This window comes from Danio rerio, chromosome 5 (assembly GCF_052040795.2).
Source record: "Danio rerio strain M-AB ecotype USA chromosome 5, GRCz13ab, whole genome shotgun sequence".
NCBI classification, from domain to species: Eukaryota; Metazoa; Chordata; class Actinopteri; order Cypriniformes; family Danionidae; genus Danio; species Danio rerio.
Genome location: NC_141025.1, coordinates 6,980,001 through 7,002,993, shown reverse-complemented (window position 1 = coordinate 7,002,993; position 22,993 = coordinate 6,980,001). Strand labels below are relative to the sequence as shown.

General features: G+C 33.9%; 1 protein-coding gene across 23 annotated transcripts in view; it reads left to right on the top strand.

Moving 5' to 3' along the window:
• LOC101883723 (uncharacterized) overlaps positions 1-22,993 on the top strand; it is a 321,837-nt gene that overhangs the window by 30,225 nt on the left and 268,619 nt on the right. For 20 of the 23 annotated variants that reach the window (XM_087253127.1, XM_087253119.1, XM_087253121.1 and 17 more), the window contains 3 exons: positions 2,366-2,515; positions 2,633-2,789; positions 10,178-10,287. The gene's annotated coding sequence lies outside the window, so the exon portion shown is untranslated. The other 3 variants (XM_087253125.1, XM_087253116.1, XM_087253124.1) reach the window with 2 other exon arrangements.

Below are 22,993 nucleotides of genomic sequence, written 5' to 3'. Positions count from 1 at the left end.
TTCAGTGATTTCCTGAAGATAAATACCAAAAAATAAAGCAACTGGAAAAACTACAGCAGTCACGATCGACTGATCTCATATGAAGAAAGAGATTGCGATGACATATGATGACGTGTGCGGGTGTTGTAGTGCTGTCCAACTTTTTAGGGGTGAATTTTGAAGCCCTTCCCCTTTACACTGTTTCAAGAGCCAAGGGGAAGGGGTACAAAAATAGAGTTGGGATTGGGCGTTATTTTAACATGCATTTTGGCAAAATGCTTTTAAAAAATTTATTTATTTTTTACGTTTTTTTTTTTTTTTTTTTTATTTTTATTTTTTTTAACTCTGCACGCTGGGCAAATTTCCTATCCTTTTGGTATGTTTGGGATGAAAACATCCACTGAATTAAACTGCTGTAAAACTGAATCAGATAAGTATTTTTTATAAAACTGTTAAATTAACCTCAGTCCTGATCAAAACTACTAAATTGTTTGGAAAATTACAGTATTTTAATTATTTAATTGCCAAATTCATAAATGATGTCACTGATTTGGTGAAAAAAAAACACTCAAAATGACGTATTTTCAGTACAAAAAGTAGTTCAGGACTGGATTTATTTTTTACCTTTTATCAAAGTCATGAACATGTAAAACAACATAAAATTTGATGCATTGTTTTTGATTGATTTTAATTTAAATTTACTGTTGGTGGCTGTTTTTGCCCTATTGACTTTCATTATAAACACATTTTTTTATTACAAAACCTTGGCACCATATATACATTTATGATTGTTGGAGGTTTTTCCTGTGAAGAGGTAAATATTGTAATTTTTCATTGATCATCAGTTGGCACCATTAACCCTTTAGATATGCCTGTTTATATTGAGTGTAACAGCACATCGAAGTGTGTGCATGTGGGTCTGTGAGATTGAATTTTGCGTATTTACCTTGATGTCTGAGAAAATCAAAAAAAATGCATCTCAGGTCTCAGAACTACATGGAGTAAACTAAATCAAAGACTGTATTTATGCACCATCAAATGTGGTCATAATGGAAGTCAATGGGGCAAAAACGGCCACCAAGGCAAGGCAAGGCAAGTTTATTTTTATAGCACATTTCATACACAGTGGCAATTCAAAGTGCTTTACATAAACAAGAATAAACAAGACAAGTTTAGGAACATAAAATGCAGACAATAAAAATTATTAAAAACAGATAAAAACAAATTAAAATGAGTTAAAATAGGTTATAAAAGAATGAAAAAGAAAACAAAAAACATAATAGTGCAATCTGTCGGACGTAGCACAGTGCTCATACAGTAAAGGCACAGCTAAACAGATGTGTTTTCAGTCTTGATTTGAATGTGCCTAATGTTGGAGCACATCTGATCATTTCTGGAAGCTGATTCCAGCAGCGAGGGGCGTAGTAACCACCAACAGTAAATTAGGGAGAAAAAATGAAAATGCAACAATGCATCAAAGACAATGTTGTTACTAATCGTTCACATGTTCAACACTGTGATAAAACATAAAAATAATCCAATCCACAATTACTTTCCATATTGAAAATGTCATTTTGTGATTTTTAAAAAAAAAATTTTCCCACCAAATCAGTGACATCATTTACAAATTTGGCAATAAAATCATGTAATCTTCTAAACAATTCAGTATTTTTGATAAGGACTAAGGTTGATTAATAGATTAATGTAAAAAAAAAATAAAAATAAAAACAATTTATCTGATGCATTTTCTGTGTTTATTTTTTTATCTTAAACATAACAAAAGAGTAGTAAATTTGAACAGTGCACAAGGGATAAATAAAGATTGTGTTACAAGAAGACATTTTGTTAATTTCCTGCTGTAAATATATCAAAAGTCAAAGTTTGATCAGTAATTTGTATTGCTAAGAATTTAATTTGGACAACATCTTAGCTCACAGGTGTCAACCTCAGTTCCAAAAGGGCCGCTGCCCTGCACAGTTTAGTTCCAACCCTAATTAAACACACCTGACCAAACTAATTGAGTCCTTCAGGCTTGTTTGAAACCTACAGGTAAGTGTGTTGGAGCAGGGTTGGAACTAAACTGTGCAGGGCTTCGGCCCTCCAGGAATTGAGTTTGACACCCTTGTCTTAGCTGATTTTCTCATTAGCTAGATTTTTGGAACCCTTACATTGCAGATTTTTAATTATTATATCACTTATTATATCTTCATCCAACGAACCAGACATCAATGGAAATCCTGTTTAATCAGTATAAAATAATATTAAAATATAACATGATTATAATATTCCAGGGTTACATATATAACTTTTTAATGACTCCGTCCTCATTCACTTTCATTGTCTGCAACAGAGCGGTGTAAACATTCTGCATTTTCTCTTTCCACAGGGGAATCTTGGACTGGTTTGGAATAAAGAGGCTGTGAAATGATGCCAGACTTGCATATTTTTGTGCAAACAATCTCTTTAATCTCACAAAACTGCCCATCCTGCCCTCATCTGGCCAACATTGGAAGTTCATCTCATGCTGCTACAACTTGTAAATATGCCACAGCATTCTTCTTCATACCTTCAACCAGCCTTTCGTTTGCCCTTCATCCGTCCCACCTGCTCTACTCATTCTTGCTTTTTTTCTTTCCTCTCCATGTGTTTTGAGCACAAGCTCATGCTGCTAAATGATGACCCTGATATCCTCCTGTCTGACCATCATCTTCCTCCCCCTCATCATCAGAAACCGTCTGCCGTGTCTCTCTGTGTCTCCACATGTCCCTCCTGTGCAGCTCCAGCATCCTCGGGTTTAATTAAATGGCCAGGCACGTGCACGCACACACATACACACTCACGCTCAAGTGCTGATGATGATATACCCAGCCTTAAAGGGATAGTCCACCTAACATTTTGATCCCTAGTGGTGTAACGGTATATGCACTCAAACAAATGACGTTTGCTGATTGCTCTAACTACTGATATTAAATATGCTGTGTACAGTGTGTATTCGTCCCGAACCGTCACAGTAACGGGTGTCATGGTCCGGTTCATGCACTCTGATGGTGAATACGGTCAATCCAGATGCACTTACCACTGGAGATAGGCTGAAAAGACCACAGCAGTGCGAAAACATAACAGTTGTGTCTGAAAATGTGACATTATTTCTTTTGTACCTTTACATCACAAGATGTTTTCAGTTCTGTAGCTGATTGTGACAACACTAGGGCTGGGCGATATTGGAAAAACAAACTATCAAAATATCATGTTTTATATCATTCGATATTGATAATTATTGAATATTTTTTAACAATGCATTTAGGATTATTAGGACTTTTTTTTTTATTTAAGCACTTTATTTTAATTTACCAACATTAATTGTTATATTAATCGGCAAATCGTTTTAACATTAAAAATCAAAAATATTTAAACAAAATATCTGTTTTCTTTATAATAAAATAAATGTGTTAAGTGTTAAAGAGACTTGATAAATAAAATGTTACAAAGTGTGCAATGGCAAAGTGTAAACACTGAGCAATCAAAGCAAACTTTAAGGTGTGAATGATAATGAAACCGTGAACCTCAAACTCTATAAACAAAACTAATTATGTGAATCTTACAAGTAAAAGAACCAACCATCATTATTTAAATACATACTGCAACATTACAAATTGGTGACTGGATGACTACATTACTCCTATGCAATAGGATAATCTTAATAAATAAATAAATCTTTCAGATGGGGAGCTAGTGGCTGGGATGCACAAGAAAAGAGACCAAAAAGCCACTCTGGCGACATCCTTTTTTTATTTATAATCTCTTCATTACTGCTATACTGTACTCATTTTTGTGTGTGTTGTTATTCTGACCTGAAGTGACAATTATGCAACCCAAAACTCACTGGTGAAAATGTCAACGTGTGGTTTCTTTTGACATTTTCAATGCGTTTTGCGCTCATGCTCCTATGGCGTATTTCCTACGTATTTGGCGACCATCAACCATTTTCTCAGAGGGTGATAAAATGGACAAACCATTGCTGCAGCTTCGATATAAATTTATGAAGAAAAGTAAAATGCGCTGCAGCGTTTTGATGCCCTGTGTTTGCCTGGGTAAAGCAGATTGGTTTGTTCTACTTTCATAAATCGTAGCGTACTTGCGGTATTCTTGAAGTTGAGATGTTTTCAACTAGGTGTACCTGGAAATGCACGTGCATCATGTGCGCGCTGCTTGCACACCATTGGAAATGACAAACTGACACACTTAGCTTATTAGCACTGCTTCCAAGGTGCATACTCAGTAGCCACATTTTAATAAAACTATAGTTCTTCATACCGAAACTTCATACCAAACTTTTTTTGTTATCGTTATTGACAATTGTGTAAGGTCAAGAAATACCAATACCAATACCAATTTTAGCGTTAATGACAATGGTGTACGGTCAATGAAAACTGATTTTATTGTTATTGACAATGGTGTACGGTCAATAAATACAGATACCGATTTTATCGTTATTGGCAATGTTGTACGTTCAAAAAATACAGATACAAATTTTATCGTTATTGAAAATGGTGTACAGTCAAAAAATATCGATAACGATTTTAGTGTTATTGACTGCAGTACTGTCAATAAATTCTGATTTTAGCATCAATGACAATGATGTACGGTCATAAAATACACATACCGATTTTATCGTTATTGACAATGGTGTATGGTCAATAAATACCGATACCAATTTTATTGTTATTGACAATGGTGTACAGTAAATAAATACAGATACCAATTTTATCGTTATTGAAAATAGTGTACGGTCAATAAAAACCAATATCGATTTTATCATTATTGACAATGGTGTATGGTCAATAAATACCAATACAGCTTTTATCGTTATTGACAATGGTGTAAGGTCAATAAATACCAATACCAATTTTAGCGTTAATGACAATGGTGTACGGGCAATAAGTACTTATTCCGATTTTATCGTTATTGACAATGATGTACCGTCAATAAATATCGATACCGATTTTATCGTTATTGACAATGGTGTACCATAAATAAATACTGATACCATTTTTAGCGTTAATGACAATGGTGTATGGTTAATAAATACCTATACCAATTTTATCGTTATTAACAATGGTGTACGGTCAATAAATACCGATACCGATTTTAGCGTTATTGACAGTGCTGTACTGTCAATAAATACTGATACCATTTTTAGCATTAATGACAATGGTGTATGGTTAATAAATTCCCATACCGATTTTATCATTATTGACAATGGTGTACGGTCAATAAATACCGATACAGATTTTATCGTTATTGACAATAGTGTACGGTCAATAAATACACATACCGATTGTATCGTTAATGACAATGTTGTACGGTCAATAAATACCCATACTGATTTAATTGTTATTGACAATGGTGTATGTTCAATAAATACCGATAAAAATGTTATCGTTATTGAAAATGGTGTACGTTCAATAAATACCAATACCAATTTTATAGTTATTGACAATGGTGTACTGTCAATAAATACCGGTACCGTTTTTATTGTTATTGACAATAGTATATCGTCAATAAATACTGATACCAATTTTAGCGTTAATGACAATGGTATACGGTCAATAAATACCCATACCAATTTTATTGTTATTGGCAATGGTGTATGGTCAATAAATACTGATAACGATGTTATCGTTATTGAGAATGGTGTACGGTAATAAATATTGATACAGATTTTATCTTTATAGACAATTGTGTCACTCAATAAATACAGATACCAATTTTATCATTATTGAAAATAGTGTATGGTCAATAAATACCAATACCAATTTTAGCGATGGTGCACGGTTAATAAATACAGACACAGATTTTATTGACATTGAAAATGGTGTACGTCAATAAATACAGATACCGATTTTATCGTTATTGACAATAGTGTACAGTCAATAAATACCAATACAGCTTTTATCGTTATTGACAATAGTGTATGGTCGATAAATACCGATGCCGAATTTAACGTTAATGACAATGGTGTGCAGTCAATAAATACCAATACGGATTTTAGCATTGTTGACAATGGTGTACGGTCAATAAATACAGATACCTATTTTTTATTGTAATTGACAATGGTGTACAGTAAATAAACATCAATACCGATTATATTGTCCAGCCCTACAATGTTCTGCATGTAAAAAAACAAACAAACATGCACTGGAGAATTGTTGCTTATTCTTGTTGTACAGTACCAAACTTGTATCGAATGGTGACTCCAAAACCAAGTTATGTACCGAACCGTGACTTTAGCATACTTTTAAACTCCTAATTGAGCACATTTACATGCACACCAATACCCTGATAACTCAAAAAAATCCGCTTATTGAAATGTTCCAGTATGCCAACCAATAACCTGACAATGGAAGTAAAGCACATTTACAATATTTTAATAATAAATCAAATCAATTTATTTCCCAGAAACTGTGGGAAACAATGAATAATTTGCATTCTCCAGGAATATATTTTATGACCGTTTTCATGTTCAACAAATCATTAAAAATCAAAAAAGCTTGTCACTTCAGATATATTTGTATAATTCTGTGGGTCAAAAAAGCATCTGAATATGCTTCACATCAAAAATGAGTAGAAGCATTTTAATGCAAAAGGCTGATTTATTAATAAAGCTTTGTAGTGTGATTTACTTGCATTGCCATATTTTTGGACAACAGGTTATTTTAATAGTTATCAGCATTTTGGTGTGCATGTAAACATGCTCAAATATTCATGTCATTCCAAACTCGCATGCTGTTTTTTTTTCTGTTCTACACTTGCGTAGAAAATCCAAGCAGACTCTTCCAATATATTCCTTGTATACAGAGGTCATTTGATGGCTTTATGTTACATATATACTGAAATTGAAGTTGTAAATAGACCGACATGGCTCACAAATCAAATATGGCACTGGTTGGATATCAGTTATATCAAATGTCATTGGTTCTCCAGTGCCTTGCAGGCTTAAGTTGTTGACATCAAACATGCAATGGCGGTCTTGTGTTTTATGTTCCTCCAGTTTTGTTATGGTTAACTAAAATTAAAAACAAATGTCAGCTGTAATAAAGTAAAAAAAAAATCTATTAAAAAAGTAAATAAAATATAAGTATTAAATGTATAGTAATAAAAAAAGCTGTGTATATTTACAATAGAAAATAACTGATACTAAAATAATATCATTACTAAAATGTAGCATTACTAAAATGAAAAAAGCTAAAAAGAATTGTTGTTGCAACTGAAAAAGAACACATTCAAGCTAATCATACTTTATAGTTTATGAAAAATTAAAGGTGAATAAAAATATTTTAACTGATAAAAATAAATAAATATACACTAAATTACACAAATTTAAATTGGCGGTAAATGAAAATTTAAATTAGGATTTGGGAAAGTGCATATAACAATAATACTAGAAATTGAATTGCCAAGTGACAATAAAAAACAATACAAAACTGTATTTAATATCAATATGGATAAATTCCATTTCTCCCATTGTAAGTGTTATTTAAACTAAAACTTAAAAATAGTTTCTGGTAATTGAAGTAATCATCAAATTTTCCTACAGTTGAAGTCAGAATTATTAGCCCCCCTTTGATTTTTATTTATTTATTTATTTTTTTTGCTTTTTTTTTAAAAATATTTCCCAAATGATGTTTAACAGAGAAAGGCAATTTTCACAGTATGTCTAATAATATTTGTTCTTCTGGAGAAAGTCTTATTTGTTTTATTTTGGCTAGAATAAAAGCAGTTTTTAATTTTTTGAACACCATTTTAGGGACAAAATTATTAGCCCCTTTAAGCTGAATTTTTTTGAATAGTCTACACAATAAACCATTGTTACACAATTAATTGCCTAATTACCCTAACCTGCCTAGTTAACCTAATAAACCTAGTTAAGCCTTTAAATGTCACTTTAAGCTGTATGGAAGTGTCTAGAAAAATATGCAATTAAATATTATTTACTGAAAAAAATAAACGGGGGCTAATAATTCTGACTTAAACTGTATATGGTGAAATGCGAGTAGGATTGTAGTTTTACCAACTTACTGAGATAAAATGTAAAAATGAACATGAAAAAATACAGTTAAAAAAAGCGAAATACTAAGAATCAAGCTAAATAAAAATACTAAATAAAAAAATTAAACCAAATAAAATCAAGTTTTAAATGTCAGCTGTAAATAAAAACAAATTGAAACTATTATCCACTGCTATATTGCATAAAAATAATACAAAATTAACAGCTGACATTTTAAATGTAATTTTATTTATTTATTTTTTTTATTTAGTATTTTTATTTAGCAATATTTTTTGAAATTTTACTATTTCACCTTTAATGTTACATTTTAAATTTGACTTATCTAATTGTTTTTTATTATTTATTCATTTAGCATTTTTTTTTGGTAATTTTAATACCTCGCCTTTAATTTTATTTTAACAGATTATTTATTTTTATTTATAGTAAATGAGTGACTAAAATATTATTTACTACTATATTGAATATAAATTGATACTAAATTAACACCATATTTATATGGTAAACTTTTAAAAATACCATGCCAAAGTATTAAAATTACAAAAAATATAGCTAAATAAAAATATTAAATGTAAAATACTAATGTCAGTGAATTGGTAATATAATTTACTACTATATTGCATCTAAATACCAAATTTAATAAATAAATAAATAAATAAATAAATAAATAAATAAATAGATGTTTTATTTATTTATGCACATGCATTACCTGACAAAAGTCTTGCCGTCAATCCCAGAGCAACACATAATAACTTGACTTCTAGTTGATCATTTGGAAAAGTGTCAGAAGGTCGATTTTTCTGATGAATCTGTTGAACTGCATCCCAATCATCACAAATACTGCAGATGACCTATTGGAACCAGCATAGACCCAAGATTCTCATAGAAATCAGTCAAGTTTGGTAAAGGAAAAATCATGGTTTGGGGTTACATTCAGTATGGGGGCGTGCGAGAGATCTGCAGAGTGGATGGCAACATCAACAGCCTGAAGTATCAAGACATTTGTGCTGCCCATTACATTACAAACCACAGGAGAGGGCAAATTCTCCAGCAGGATAGCGCTCCTTGCCATACTTCAGCCTCCACATCAAAGCTCCTGAAAGCAAAGACGGTCAAGGTGCTCCAGGATTGGCCAGCCCAGTCACCAGACATGAACATTATTGAGCATGTCTGGGTTAAGATGAAGGAGGAGGCATTGAAGGTGAATCCAAACAATCTTGATGAACTCTGGGAGTCCTGCAAGAACACTTTCTTTGCCATTCCAGATGACTTTATTAATCAGAGATTTGAGTCTACAAGACTTTTGTCAGGTAGTGTACAGTATATATAGTTTACATTTTACAAAAAACATTAAAGGCGAAATACAAAAATTACAAAATATACAGCTTAATAATGAAAATAAAGTCAAAGATATAATGTCAGCTGCAAATGAAAGCTAATTCAATATAATATGTTTAATATAACAGCGCATGAGTCATATGAACTCAAAGAGTTTGACAGACGATCCACCAATCCACGAAAACAGCTCACAAGTACATTCATTTGAAATGTCCTCTCATGTGCGCCACAGACAAACAGCAGTGAGCTTTAAATGAACACGGGGGGCGGTGAGTAAATAATGAGCTATTCCTTTAAGCTGAAACAGTGGCCAGAGAGAGAGAGAGAGAGATGCTTGAATATAGAGGAGTCTCTAACCCTTCTGTTTATTCGCTGCTGTTCGGTCTGCGCGTGTGCTTTACTCCCATCGCTCCCTCCCTTTCCCATTGGCTGCTTCTTCCTTCACCCACACACACATGCACACACACACACACATTGGCTCCGAGCTCAGACACCAGAGTTGACGTTCTTGAGCGGAGGTCGAGAGAGGGACAGATGGGATGCAAACACACTCCGGGAAGAAAGAAGCACACGACGCTCCGCGCAGCACTGACCGCCAGCGCATGGGAGAAAAAAAGACGAGAGTAAAAACCAGTGACAGCCAGACGGAAAGAAAGAAGGAAGATGCAATGAGCCGGATGATATTAAGAAGACTGAGCATCATTTTAGCTTGCTGAAAGCTCTGTTTGTTTCTTCTGGCGAGCTGGAAGTTTTCTGGTGAGTAACTTTGACTTGTTTTTTTTCTCTGTTTTGCAGTTCATGATTTGGATGGTGCACATGTGTGAAAGTCAAGCATGATACAACTGAATCCGAGCAGCTGTTTCTAGATCAAAATGATGAGATTGCAGAAATGAGCTGATAAAACGGTCAGTGCTACACACACACACACACACACACACACACACACACACACACACACACACACACACACACACACACACACACACACACACACACACACACACGCGCGCTGAGAGGGAGAGATAAACATATCAATACTTCAATGCTGACACAAAAACAGTGTAATAAACATATTCGGAGATCAGTCGGATGAGATGTTGCATGAAAGTCTGGTTGTTTTAAAAGAAACTGCTGTCCGGTTGGATTAAATTCACAAAAGCACTTCAGCTTGATTTCAAAGGACAGCGTGAGTCATTGTGTGTGTGTGTGTGTGTGTGTGTGTGTGTGTGTGAGTGTGAGTGTGAGTGTGAGTGTGAGTGTGAGTGTGTGTGTGTGTGCGTGTGTGTGTGCGTGTGTGTGTCTGTGTGTGTGATGAATAACAGAATGAAAGTGCAGAGCTGAGAACTGTAGAGGTCATTGCCGATTCACTACTGTATGGCAAAGCATTGTGTCTGATTGTGGTGGTTGGTTTTGGTCAACAGATTTTAAGGGTTAAAGGGCAACATCAGACGTGTCCGAAATGCAAGCTGGTCTTTTTTGTGTGTAAATGACAGGAAAAATGTAATTTTAGTCTTGTTGTACATTCAAAATAATATTTTTGATGCTTGTTTAAACTACTTATTTATTATGAGCTGAATTAACGCAATTCTGAAGGTTTTTTTTGGGTGGATAACTTAATATTTTTATGTTTAATCAACTTAAATTTGCCAAAAAATTAACTTAATCGGTTTGTGTTGACACAATGTTAAGGAATTGTGTGGAACCCTGCATTTCTTACAGTGTATACGAGTTTAAAGCTGTACTTTGCTTCATCTATATACAGTGCTCATCATAATATGTATTTTTATTAATTTCTCATTGAATATAGCCGTTAATATTTGATGCATTTTTACTTTTTTTACTTGTTTCTTTTATTCTTGTTTATGTAAAGCACTTTGAATTGCCACTGTGTATGAAATGTGCTATATAAATAAACTTGCCTTGCCTTGCATTTAAACAAAGCAGTTTTATTAAAAAGTTATATTCATAAAAAAAAGAGTTTGATCAGCTAACATCTTTGGGAATAGAAATGTAATGCATTTAAATACAAAACGAGATATTTAAAAGAATAGTTTTGATGCTTGTTTAAACTATTTATTCATAGTGAGCTGAATCAACACAACTCTTGAGTTTTTTTTTTGGGAGGATAACTTGTTTTATGTTCAATCAACCTAAATTTGTTAACAAATTAAACTTACTTAATCATTTGTGTTGAGGCAACATTAAGAAATTGTGTGGAACCCTGCATTTCTTAAAGTGTATATGAGTTTGAAACTGTACTTTGCTTAATCTATATACAGTGCTCATCATAATATGTATTTTTATTAATTTTTCAGTGAATATAGCCGTTAATATTTTGTGCATTTAAACAAAGCAGTTTTATTAAACGGCTACGTCTATTAAAAAAAGAGTTTGGCCTGCTAACATCTTTAGGAATAGAAATGTAATGCATTTAAATACAAAACGAGGTATTTAAAAGACAATTTTGATGCTTGTTTAAACTATTTATTTATAATGAGCTGAATCAACACATACTTGAAGGTTTTTTGGTAGGATAACTTAATAGTTTTATGTTCAATCAACCTAAAGTTGTAAACTATTACAGGTCCGTTAAAAAAATCAATTTGTGTTGAGGCAACATTAAGGAATTGTGTGGAACCCTGCATTTCTAACAGCGTATATGAGTTTGAAGCTGTACTTTGCTTGATTTACAGTATACAGTATATACAGTGCCATTAAAAATAAGTATTTTTTATTTATTTCTCAGTGAATATAGCCATTAATATTCGATGCTTTTAAGTAAAGCAGTTTTATTAAACAGTTATAATAAATATTAAAGTAAGAGTTTGGTCAGCTAACATCTTTAGGAATAAAAATATAATGCATTTAAATACAAATCGAGATATTTAAAAGAATTTTTTGATGCTTGTTCAAACTATTTATTTATAATGAGCTGAATCAACACAATTCTTGTGGGTTTACGTGGGATAACTTTATCAGCTTCATTTGTTCAATCACCTACAATTTGTGAAAACAATTTATTTAACTTAATCTATTTGTGTTGAGGCAACGCTAAGGAATTGTGTGGAACCCTGCAATTTTTACAACACTGTAAAAAATGCAGGGTTCCACACAATTCATTCAAGTTAACTTAACACTTAACAAATTTATGTGAATTGAACATAAAAAAATTAAGTTGTCCCAATGAAAAATAAATAATTGTGTTGTTTTAGCTCATTTTAAATTAGATTCAACAAGCAAAACATTTTTGTTGAGTGAGTGTATACGAGTTTGAAGTTATACTTTTCTTCATCAATTTACAGTGCTCGGCATAAATATGCTTTTGTATTATTTTCTCGCTGAATATAGCTATTAATATTTGATGCATTTAAACAAAGCAGTTTTAATAAACTGCTATATTTTATTAAAAGTTATATTCATGAAAAATTTGAGTTTGGTCACCTAACATCTTCATAGGATTGGAAATATAATACATTTAAATTCAAAACAAGGGGTTAAAAATAATAAATAATAATAATAATAATAATAATAATAATATATATATATATTTATATATATATATATATATATATATATATATATATACATACATATATATATATATATATATATACATATATATATATATATATATATATATATATATATATATATATATATATACATACACACACACATATATATATATATATATATATATATATATATATATATATATATATATTTATATATATATATATATATATATATATATATATATATATATATATATACATACATATATATATATATATATATATATATATATATATATATATATATATATATATATATATATATATATATATATATACATACACACACACATATATATATATATATATATATATATATATATATATATATATATATATATATATATATATATATATATATATATATATATATAATGTTTCTCTTGATTGTTTATTAAAGCTTTTTTTAAACGCTTTCTCCCAACATATTAATCATTATTAGACAGTAAACTTAAGTTTTTTTTCTTTATTTAATTAGAAAAAAGTTGAAAATTAACTTTGGTATAATCTAATTAAAAAGCATCCTATAGATAATATTAATTTAAAAGAGACATATGTGAGGGGTGTTAATGTAAAATATTGAATGTTAAACATATCAACTAATACTATTTATTTAGCTGCATGGATGCATTAATTGGATCAAAAGTGACCCTACATTTTTACAAAAGGGTCCTGTTTTAGTCAAATGCTTTTCTTATGAACTTTCTAGTAATCAAATAAAAAAGTCCTTACAATTTTTTCAAAACACTACCTGACAAAAAGTCTTGTTGTTGATGCCAGTGGCAAGAGCAACAAATAATAAACTGACTTATAGTTGATCACATCAAAATTCCTGAAAGCAAAGAAGGTCAAGCTGCTTTAGAATTGGCCAGCCTAGTCACCGTACATATGAACATTATTGAGCATGTCTGGGGTAAGATGGAGGAGGCATTAAAGATGAATCCAAAGAATCTTGATGAGCTCTGGGAGTCCTGCAGGAACGCTTTCTTTGCCATTCCAGATGACTTTATTAATCAGTGATTTGAGTCATTGCAGAGATGTATGGCAGCAGTCCTCCAAGCTCATGATGGAGTCAGACACAATATTCATTCTGTCTCCACTGCAGCAGGACTTTATATTCTATACTAGACATTATTTCTTTTAAGTGACAAGATGTTTGTCTACGCAAAGTCAGACCTTACTGTCCTAATGAAAGAATTTTAAAATCAAGGCATGATCATGTTTTATTGTGGTAAAATAAGCGTAATCTAGAGGCCTTTGCCTTTCATATAAGCCACTTCTGATACCAAATGATCAACTAGAAGTCATAGTTATTATTAGCTCTTCCTAAAAATTGAATAGGCAACTAGACTTTTGTCAGGTAGTGTATATTTGCATAATGAATGATTTCTAAAGCAGCTGGAACAATGAAGCTGAAAATTGTATTTAATGTTTTTTTTTAATCAAAGGAATACATTTCTGGCTATTTTAAACTGTGCAAATATTTCACAAAGATTCTAATCAATTGATTGCACCTTAGGTGAGTATGAGGTTTCTTTTAAAACCATGATCAAATTTTACAGACCCCAAACACACCCCTACAGACTGTATGTGTTTTTTTCCCCATAAAAAAAAATTGTTCAGCTGTTTTTCCACAGTTTTTCTAGTCATTATCACGTGCAACATTAGTGCAATTAGATTTATTGCTAAAAGCAATGAGTGTTTCTTATGTAAGAATGGAAACGGTTCAATCAGTTGATATTCTATTAATTAACCTGGGCTGCAAAATCACTTCGCTTTCACCAGATGTCAGTCAGAGACTATAAGTTGTGATTTTTAGTAAAAAAAAAAAAAAAAACAGCAATGTCAGAGGATATTTTTATGTTGTGCATTTACCCATTACTTTATAAAAAAAAAAGTTATTCGGAGATAATCATTCTGTTATGAATTGATTAGAAAAGGGGGTGTGCTATAACAGAATAGAGTTAGCTGGCTTGAGGGGAGGGGTCTAAAAACTATGACGTCATCTCTTTGGTACTTCATGTGCAACACGATGAGCTGCTACTTTTACAGTAAAAAAACAGCAGCAAAGAAAGTGTCAGTTTGTATGTTGCTGTTCTAATTAATGCAATATAAATAAAAGTTCAACAATTATTCTGTTGGAAATTGATTGGAAAAATGGGTGTGATTGAGAGCAGCACCGTGGCTTAGTGTTAATTACTGTTTCCTCACAACAAGAAGGCCACTGGTTCAAGTCTCACCTGGCTCAGTTGGCATTTCTGTGTGGAGTTTGCAGGTTCTCTCTGTGTTAGTGTGGGTTTCCTCCAGGTGCTCCTGTTTCCCCCACAGTCCAAATACATGCTTTTTTTTTTAAAAATTAAGACAACTAGCACGAATAAAAAAATGTATACCAAAACAACCGTTTGAGACTGTAATCCATGCTTTTGTGACCACTAGATTAGGTTACTGTAATGCACTGGATGTGGGTAGTAGAGGGTCAGCTATTGACACAATACAGCCGAATTGTACTAATAAAGATATGCCCCCGCAGTTTCATCATAATTATTATAGCATGGAGACTATGTCATTATGATAATTATTGTTTGTTGTGTTTACAGTCAACAGACTGACTCCTGAAGCAGAATAAATGCACGAAAAGACATTTTCCATACTCATAATAACTAGTTTACATTACACTTGTTAAATTGACCGATCAAATTGTAAATAGGTGAGCCTGTGAGGTTCATCTGCTAAACAGCCACAACTCCAAAAACATTAAAAAAAAATTGTTCACCCCCCAAAAGAATTGTCATTATCCCTTCAATAAAGCACAACACCCTTACCTGACACTGTACATCTGACTGACCCTGCTCTGCCTGGTCCTCAATCATTTCTTTCTCCTTTGCCTGTGATTGATATTGTGACGTTAGTATTTTCATAAGCACTCATTCTTAAAGCCAAAGTGCTTAATGTGTGAACTTTTTGTACTTGGCGTTTAGCAACACAGGGATGGGAGGGGACATGTCCCCCCCGTCCCCCCCGGGATTTACGCCCATGTCCGCTACGTAAAACATATGCTGGATTAGTTGGCAGTTCATTCCACTGTGGCGACCTCTGAAATAGAGACTAAGCCAAAGGAAAATTAATAAATGAATGAATGAATGAGTCAGCTGATTGGAAAGGGAGTGGTTGAAAAACGACACTGTAAAAACAAACTTCTTGCTGTCTTTAAATTTTTTAGTTGAATCAAATGAATGTTTCTAGACATCTCAACTTGCATAAGTCAGACTGACTAAAAATATTACCTTAAACTTGTTATAACTTAAAAAAAAATTGTTGAAACCTGAATAGCTTTAAAGTAAACAAGCTAAAGCATTCAAAAATATTCGTTGTTTTGTATTTTTTACAGTATATGATGTTGTACATTCTTAATGTCATTTTCCAACTTTTCCAGGCATTACGAAATGAATTGATGCTGACTATATTTAATATTGCATGCCCGTCTGCTTCCTGCGCAGAATCCGTAAGCAGCTCTGAGGTTGTTCTCCATTAAGGCGGTGTAATGCGTGTTCTGTCAGACAGCGTTTGTGTCACTCATTCACTTTCTGTCACTCCTGCTCCGCATTCATTTTCATCTCGCCGTCGAGTCGCTTTCTGCAGGAGATCCTATCACATCAGCGCTACGGATGCACTTCTGGCTCCAAACCAGACACTTCACCTTCCTTATCCTCCTCAAAACCCTTCCCTGATTATGTCTTGTTTCTCTATCTCTCTTTCACTTCATTTCAGCGCTTCTTGACTTCTCAACTAACAAAACTTGTTTTCTAGCTCAGCATTAAAAGAATAAAATAACAAATGTTATAAAATGTATAAAATTTTGTCTTTTTTTTTTTCTAGTATTTTTTAAAGATTTTTTTAACTAGTCATAGACCGGTATAAGATTCTGAAGGTATGATAACCCTTTGGATAAAACCATACATCACATACAGACCCTTAGCATGCGTCAGAAGCGCCACCCCAGGACAAATGTCATTCAACCGCACTAGTCAAGACCAAGCAGCAAAATCCTGCTCTCCCTCAAAAAGCAAATACGGAAGTAACTGAAATTGCAATCAAAATTCCGCTAGTCCTGGCTCAAACAGACATGGGTGCTCCTGCCAAATTTACTGTAGTTTTTCCTCCAATTCTTGAATCAAAATAGACTGAAAGAAAGCGCTTTTAAATTCTCCCCCAACCTCACCTTGGCCTGCTGATACCCATTCTAGTGGATGCTGCTCTCTCATTGGCTGTAGGTAATCACCGATGTTATCTTCAATCAGAACACATTTCACAAGGCATGATTTGATTCGCAGACAGCTCCAGATATTTAGCACGGCTAATATCTCAAGGGTGTCAGCGACTCATTTGCGATTCTCCCAGATCGCGTCTTTGATAGTTCATACGCTGTGATTGTCAGTCATTTGTTATGTATTTGTGAGACATTTGTCAGCGATTTCTCAAAACCTGACGGCGAGTCAAAATCAGGACTTGTCATGCAGTGTGAACTTGGCATTAGTGAATGAGTCGTTCATAACAGGGATTCATTCACAAACTAATCGCTCCCTCCGTTAGAATGATAAATAAAAGCAGGAGAGGAGGTGTGTTTCAGGGCATTTGTCCATCGATGTAGAAAAGTGATGGAAAGTGATAATTGTCTTAATTTAAAAACATATTTGCATACTGACCACCTGGAAAACTCCTGATCATAGATAGTGTTGAAACCAGAAGTTTACATTCTCTAAAAAAGGAACATAACCATTTAAAAAAAATGTCTGACTATTTTAGGTCTGTTAGGATTACCTAAATAATTTACATTTGCTAAATGCCAGAATAATGAGAGCATTTTTTGGGAGAATTTTTTTATTAACTTCTAGATAGTCAAAAGTTTACACACATTTTCTTGGTATTTTTTTCAGCTTTGCTTTTAAACTATAACTTTGGTCAAATGTTTTGGGTATCCTTCCACAAGCTTCTCACAATAGTTTGAAGGAATTTTGGCCCATTCTTCCTGACAGAATTGGTATAACTGAGTCAGATTTGTTGGCTGTCTTGCACACGCAAGCTTTTTCAACTGTGCCCACAAATTGTCTATAGGATTGAGGTCAGGGCTTTGTGATGGCCACTCCAAAACATTCACTCTGTTGTCCTTAAAGCATATTCAAACTTAATTTGGCAGTATGCTTAGGGTCATGGTCTGTTTGGAAGACCCATTTGTGGCCAAGTTTTAATTTCCTGGCTGATGTCTTGAGATGTTGCTTCAGTATTTCTACATAATGTTCTGTCTTCATGATGCCATCTATGCTGTGAAGTGGACCAGTCCCTCCTGCAGCAAAACAGCCCCACAACATGATGCTGCCAACCGCATATTTCACAGTCGGGATGGTGTTTCTAGGCTTGTAAGCTTTCCCCTTTGTCCTCCAAATGTAACACTGGTCATTTTGGCCAAACAGTTCAATCTTAGTTCCATCAGAACACAGGACATGTCTCCAGAAATTATTATTTTTCCCAGTGTCATTTAGCTAATTGTAATCTGGCTTTTTTTTTTTTGTTGATTATGGCTTGTTAATTTTCCCATGTTGTCACACAAGGAAGCAGTGTGTTTGAGGTTTTCCTTAAAAACTTTTCTACAGTTGTGTCTCCAATTAACTCAAATGTTGTCAATTAGCCAATCAGAAACTTCCAAAACCTTGACACCATCATCTGAGCTTTTTTTAGAGGCATAATAATCTTATTGTATGTAAACTTGACTTTTAAGAAAAGTTATAACAATTTCTCAAAAAATCTCTTTTTTTCTGCTCTTAAGCATAACAGAAACACATTTGATACTCCTAACTTACCTAAAAGAGAAAAAGTTTTGTCACATTAACATCTGACTTTTCAAAAAATGGTAATGGGCCTTTTTATACAGTGTATGTACTGTAAACTTCTGGTTTCAGCTCTATATGCATATAGACCATTTCAAAGTGCTCATGACATTGGCCCGTTAACATTTTCTCGATTCAATTCAGCTTTATTTGTATGACGCTTTTACAATGCAGATTGTGTCAAAGCAGCTTCACATAAATGGTCATTGTAATTGGAACAGTGTAGTTCAGTTTTTAGTGTTTTAAGTTTAGTTCAGTTCAGCTCAGTTCAGTGTGGTTTAATAATCACTACTGAGGGTCTAAACACTGAAGAGCAAATCCATCGATGTGTAGCTCTACCAATCCAAAACCATGCAAGCCAGTGGCAACAGCGGAGAGGGAAAAAAACTTCACAAATTGGCGAAAGTGAAGGAAAAAACCTTAAGAGAAGCCAGACTCAGTTGGGCACCACCACTTTATTTTCTCCGCTGGCCAAACGTCTTGTGCAGAGCTGCCGTCTGAGCAGCGGAGGTTGGAAGCTGGGCCTCAGTGAAGACTTGTTTGTCCCTGGAACATCACAGGAATCAGTCTCATGCTTTTCACTTCTCCATGACCACCGCAGCAGCTGCTCAGGATACGGCCTGGTCCAGGGTATGGAAACCTTGGGATCATCTCGTCTCTGTTCTTGGATCGAATCAGTGACTCTGCGTAGTCTGAGGACCTCGGGATAAGTATCCCCAGGTGGAAATGGAGAAATAAAGAGAATAATTAGCGTAGCTGCTGTTCATAGTTTACATAAACAAGATGCAGAAACCTGTGTGGAAACCCGGTAAGTGATGCACTGAGTGTATGCTTTACTAAACAGACAGGTCTTTAATCTAGTTTTGAACTGCGAGAGTGTGTTTGAGCTTCGGACATTATCAAGAAGGCTAGTCCAGAGTTTAGGAGTTAAAATGAGAAAGCTCGACCTCCTTTACTCGACTTTGCTATTCTTGGTACTACCAGAAGCCCTGAGTTTTAAGATCTTAAAGAGCGAGTTGGATTGTAGCGAGATAGTAGCAAGATAGATAAACAGGAGCTAGATTATTTAAAGCTTTATAGGTAAGAAGGAATATTTTAAATTCAATATGAAACTTAACAGGCAGCCAGTGTAAGGAGGATAAAATTGGGGTGATATGATCATATTTTCTAGACCTGGTAAGAACTCTGGCTGCTAAATTTTGTACTAGTTGAAGTTTGTTAATAGAGGATGCTGGGCAGCCAGCAAACAGTGCGTTACAGTAATCCTGTAACAAGAGGCAATTCAATCAAAACGTCATGTTAAAGCAGCTACCATGAGATTATTTATTAATATGTGGCTCATTTTGGATTCTCTGAAACTATCTAAATGAAAAATGTAAAACAGGAAATACGTTGCGACATTTGTTTTTGTTTACATTCCTCAAAATAGTCTTTATGCATTCCTATAGACAACAATAGCGTAGGCAACATCTAATGTAAATATCTATGGGATAAATCTATCATGATTTTATGGTTTTGTGACTACTGCTCTAAAATATAGGTTTTCATGCTCTTCATGTGAATGAGATCTGGAGCTGATAGTTTAGGGTTGATTATGGTCATTTTTTAAGCGAGGTTCTTAATAATTAGCCAGCTGGGCTCTGCATGTTCTTAATGGAGGTCCATTGGGTGGAACTGGCATGGTTTTAGGATGTGCCAAATGAAGCATTTGGGAAGAGCATGTTCATCTAATCCCACCAATCAAAACATTAAGGGCACATAAATAATTGTTGACCTGAACGGCCAGTGTTTTAATGGTTAGTGTGGTTCAGTTAACCCTTCTGTGGGGTTACACGTGCAATCACACATTCATTCTAAGAAAATAATTTTTATTTATTAGTAGGAATGTAGATTGACCGGTAAATCGAAAGCTTTGCATTTCGGCCCAGCTCCTTCTTTACCACATTGGACCGGTATATCAACCGCTGCTGCTGCACTAATCCGCCTGTCAATCTCATTGTTCTATTCTTCCCTCACTCATGAACAAAACCCCAAGATACTTGAACTCCTCCACCTGGGGTAAGGACTTTCCTCCAACCTGAAGATGGCAAGGCACCTTATTTCGGTGGTGCTGATTTTCATCCCAGCCGCATCACATTTACCTTCAGAAAATTTGACTTAATGGGCTCTATTTTGATGGTCCATGCGCAAAGTATAAAGTGCAGGGTGCAAACGCTTTTAGGGTGGGTCAGATTCCACTTTTGCTAATATAAACACGGAAAAATCCGTTTTGCGCCGTGACGCATGATCTAAAAGGGTTTAGTTTATTTTCTTAATGAGTTATAGGTGTGTTTTGAGAATAAACCAATCAGAGTCTCATCTCCCATTACCTTTAAGAGCCAGTTGCGTCGCGCCAAGAGCGCATTTGCTATTTACATGATGTAAAGTAAGTGTAAGTGGAAAAACTGAGCATTTCACTTGCAAGAAAACAGTTAAACAGAGCGAGAATGAGAGATAAGGCCTTCTCATTATCTACTTTCACTTTCGCTCTTGTGGATAGGGAAACCTTGTATGCACAGACATCAATTAGCCTATAAATAATTAATTTCGTTAAGTGCAAAGATTTGTTTCAAAACTGTTTTTAAATTCATTTCTAATTTCCAGCAAACGAATAAATGAACAATAATAACGAAGTGTGCTCAAAAACTTGTGTTATATCCAAATACACATGCTGTACCCAATATGGTCTGAAACCTGACAGGTAAACAAGTCTAAGCTTGTTTTTAATAAAACAAATACAAATATGGATATAATAAATAATACTGCTAATAATAATAACATTATACAAAAGCAAATTGTTATGAATGAACTGAAAAAGCCTCCCGAGATGAAGGCATGAAGGCAGTGGTTTTTATATTCATGTAGGCTAGAAAAAAATATGTTTTGTAATATTTTAATACTTTATATTTATATTCTATATATGTTCTTATTATATCCTATATATATCCTTAATATTTAAATTATTTTTCATTTGTAAAGATATTTGTGTATTGCTGTACATCTTGTGTGTATTAAGTAGTGTGTAAGCGAGGCGCACAACTAACGTGCTCTGCGCTGGACTTTAGACCGGCTTTGTTTTGGTCGATTGAAAAATCTGTTATAGTTTCTCAAAATAGCAACGCGCCAGCAAGAACCAGAACGCCTATGGGTGCAGATATGAGAGCAAGGTCATTTGCTATTTAGACAGCGTGGCGGAAAACGTCAAAGCGACTCTTGCGCCAAGCTGAAACTAGCAAACAACAATAGAGTCGCGCCTTGTTCCACATTGCGCCGGGTGTATGATAGGGCCCAATATCTTAAATCCTTTGATTTATAGGCAAGTATTTATTTTTAGTCATTTTAAGTTTTGAAAAGTCTTATTTATTAATTTATGTTTTTTGCAATGTATTTAGCAAATGTTACAGTGAAATTGTTCCTAAAATGTTAAAGTATAAACCACTTCTTTTTTAGCACAAGCCTTGATATCGTACAAAATTTTGTAAAGTAATATATGTCTTTTGCTTTTCAGTGAAATCATAAAAGTAATAAGTAAAATTATTCAATATTAAAGATTCTCTTTATAGTTATTTTACAAAAAAATTAAAGTAATAAACACTACCTGACGAACGTCTTGTCGCTATCTAAGTTGTAGGAACAGCTAATAATAACTTGATTTCTAGTTGATCATTTGTTATCAGGCAAAGGCCTCTAGATTACGCTTATTTTACCACAATAAAATATTATCATGCTTTGATGGAGAAAAAATGAATATTGTATCTGACTCCATCATGAGCTTGGAGGACTGCATCCATACATCTCTGCAATGACTCAAATCTCTGATTAATAAAGTCATCTGGAATGGCAAAGAAAGCGTTCCTGCAGGACTCCCAGAGTTCATCAAGAGTCTTTGGATTCATCTTCAATGCCTCCTTCTCCATCTTACCCTAGACTTTCCAATAATGTTCATGTCTGGTGACTGGGCTGGCCAATCCTGGAGCACCTTGATCTTCTTTGCTTTCAGGATCTTTGAATGTGGAGTCTGAAGAATGAGAAGGAGCGCTATCCTGCTGGAGAATTTGCCCTCTCCTGTGGTTTGTAATGTAATGGGCAGCACAAATGTCTTGATGGCAGGCTGT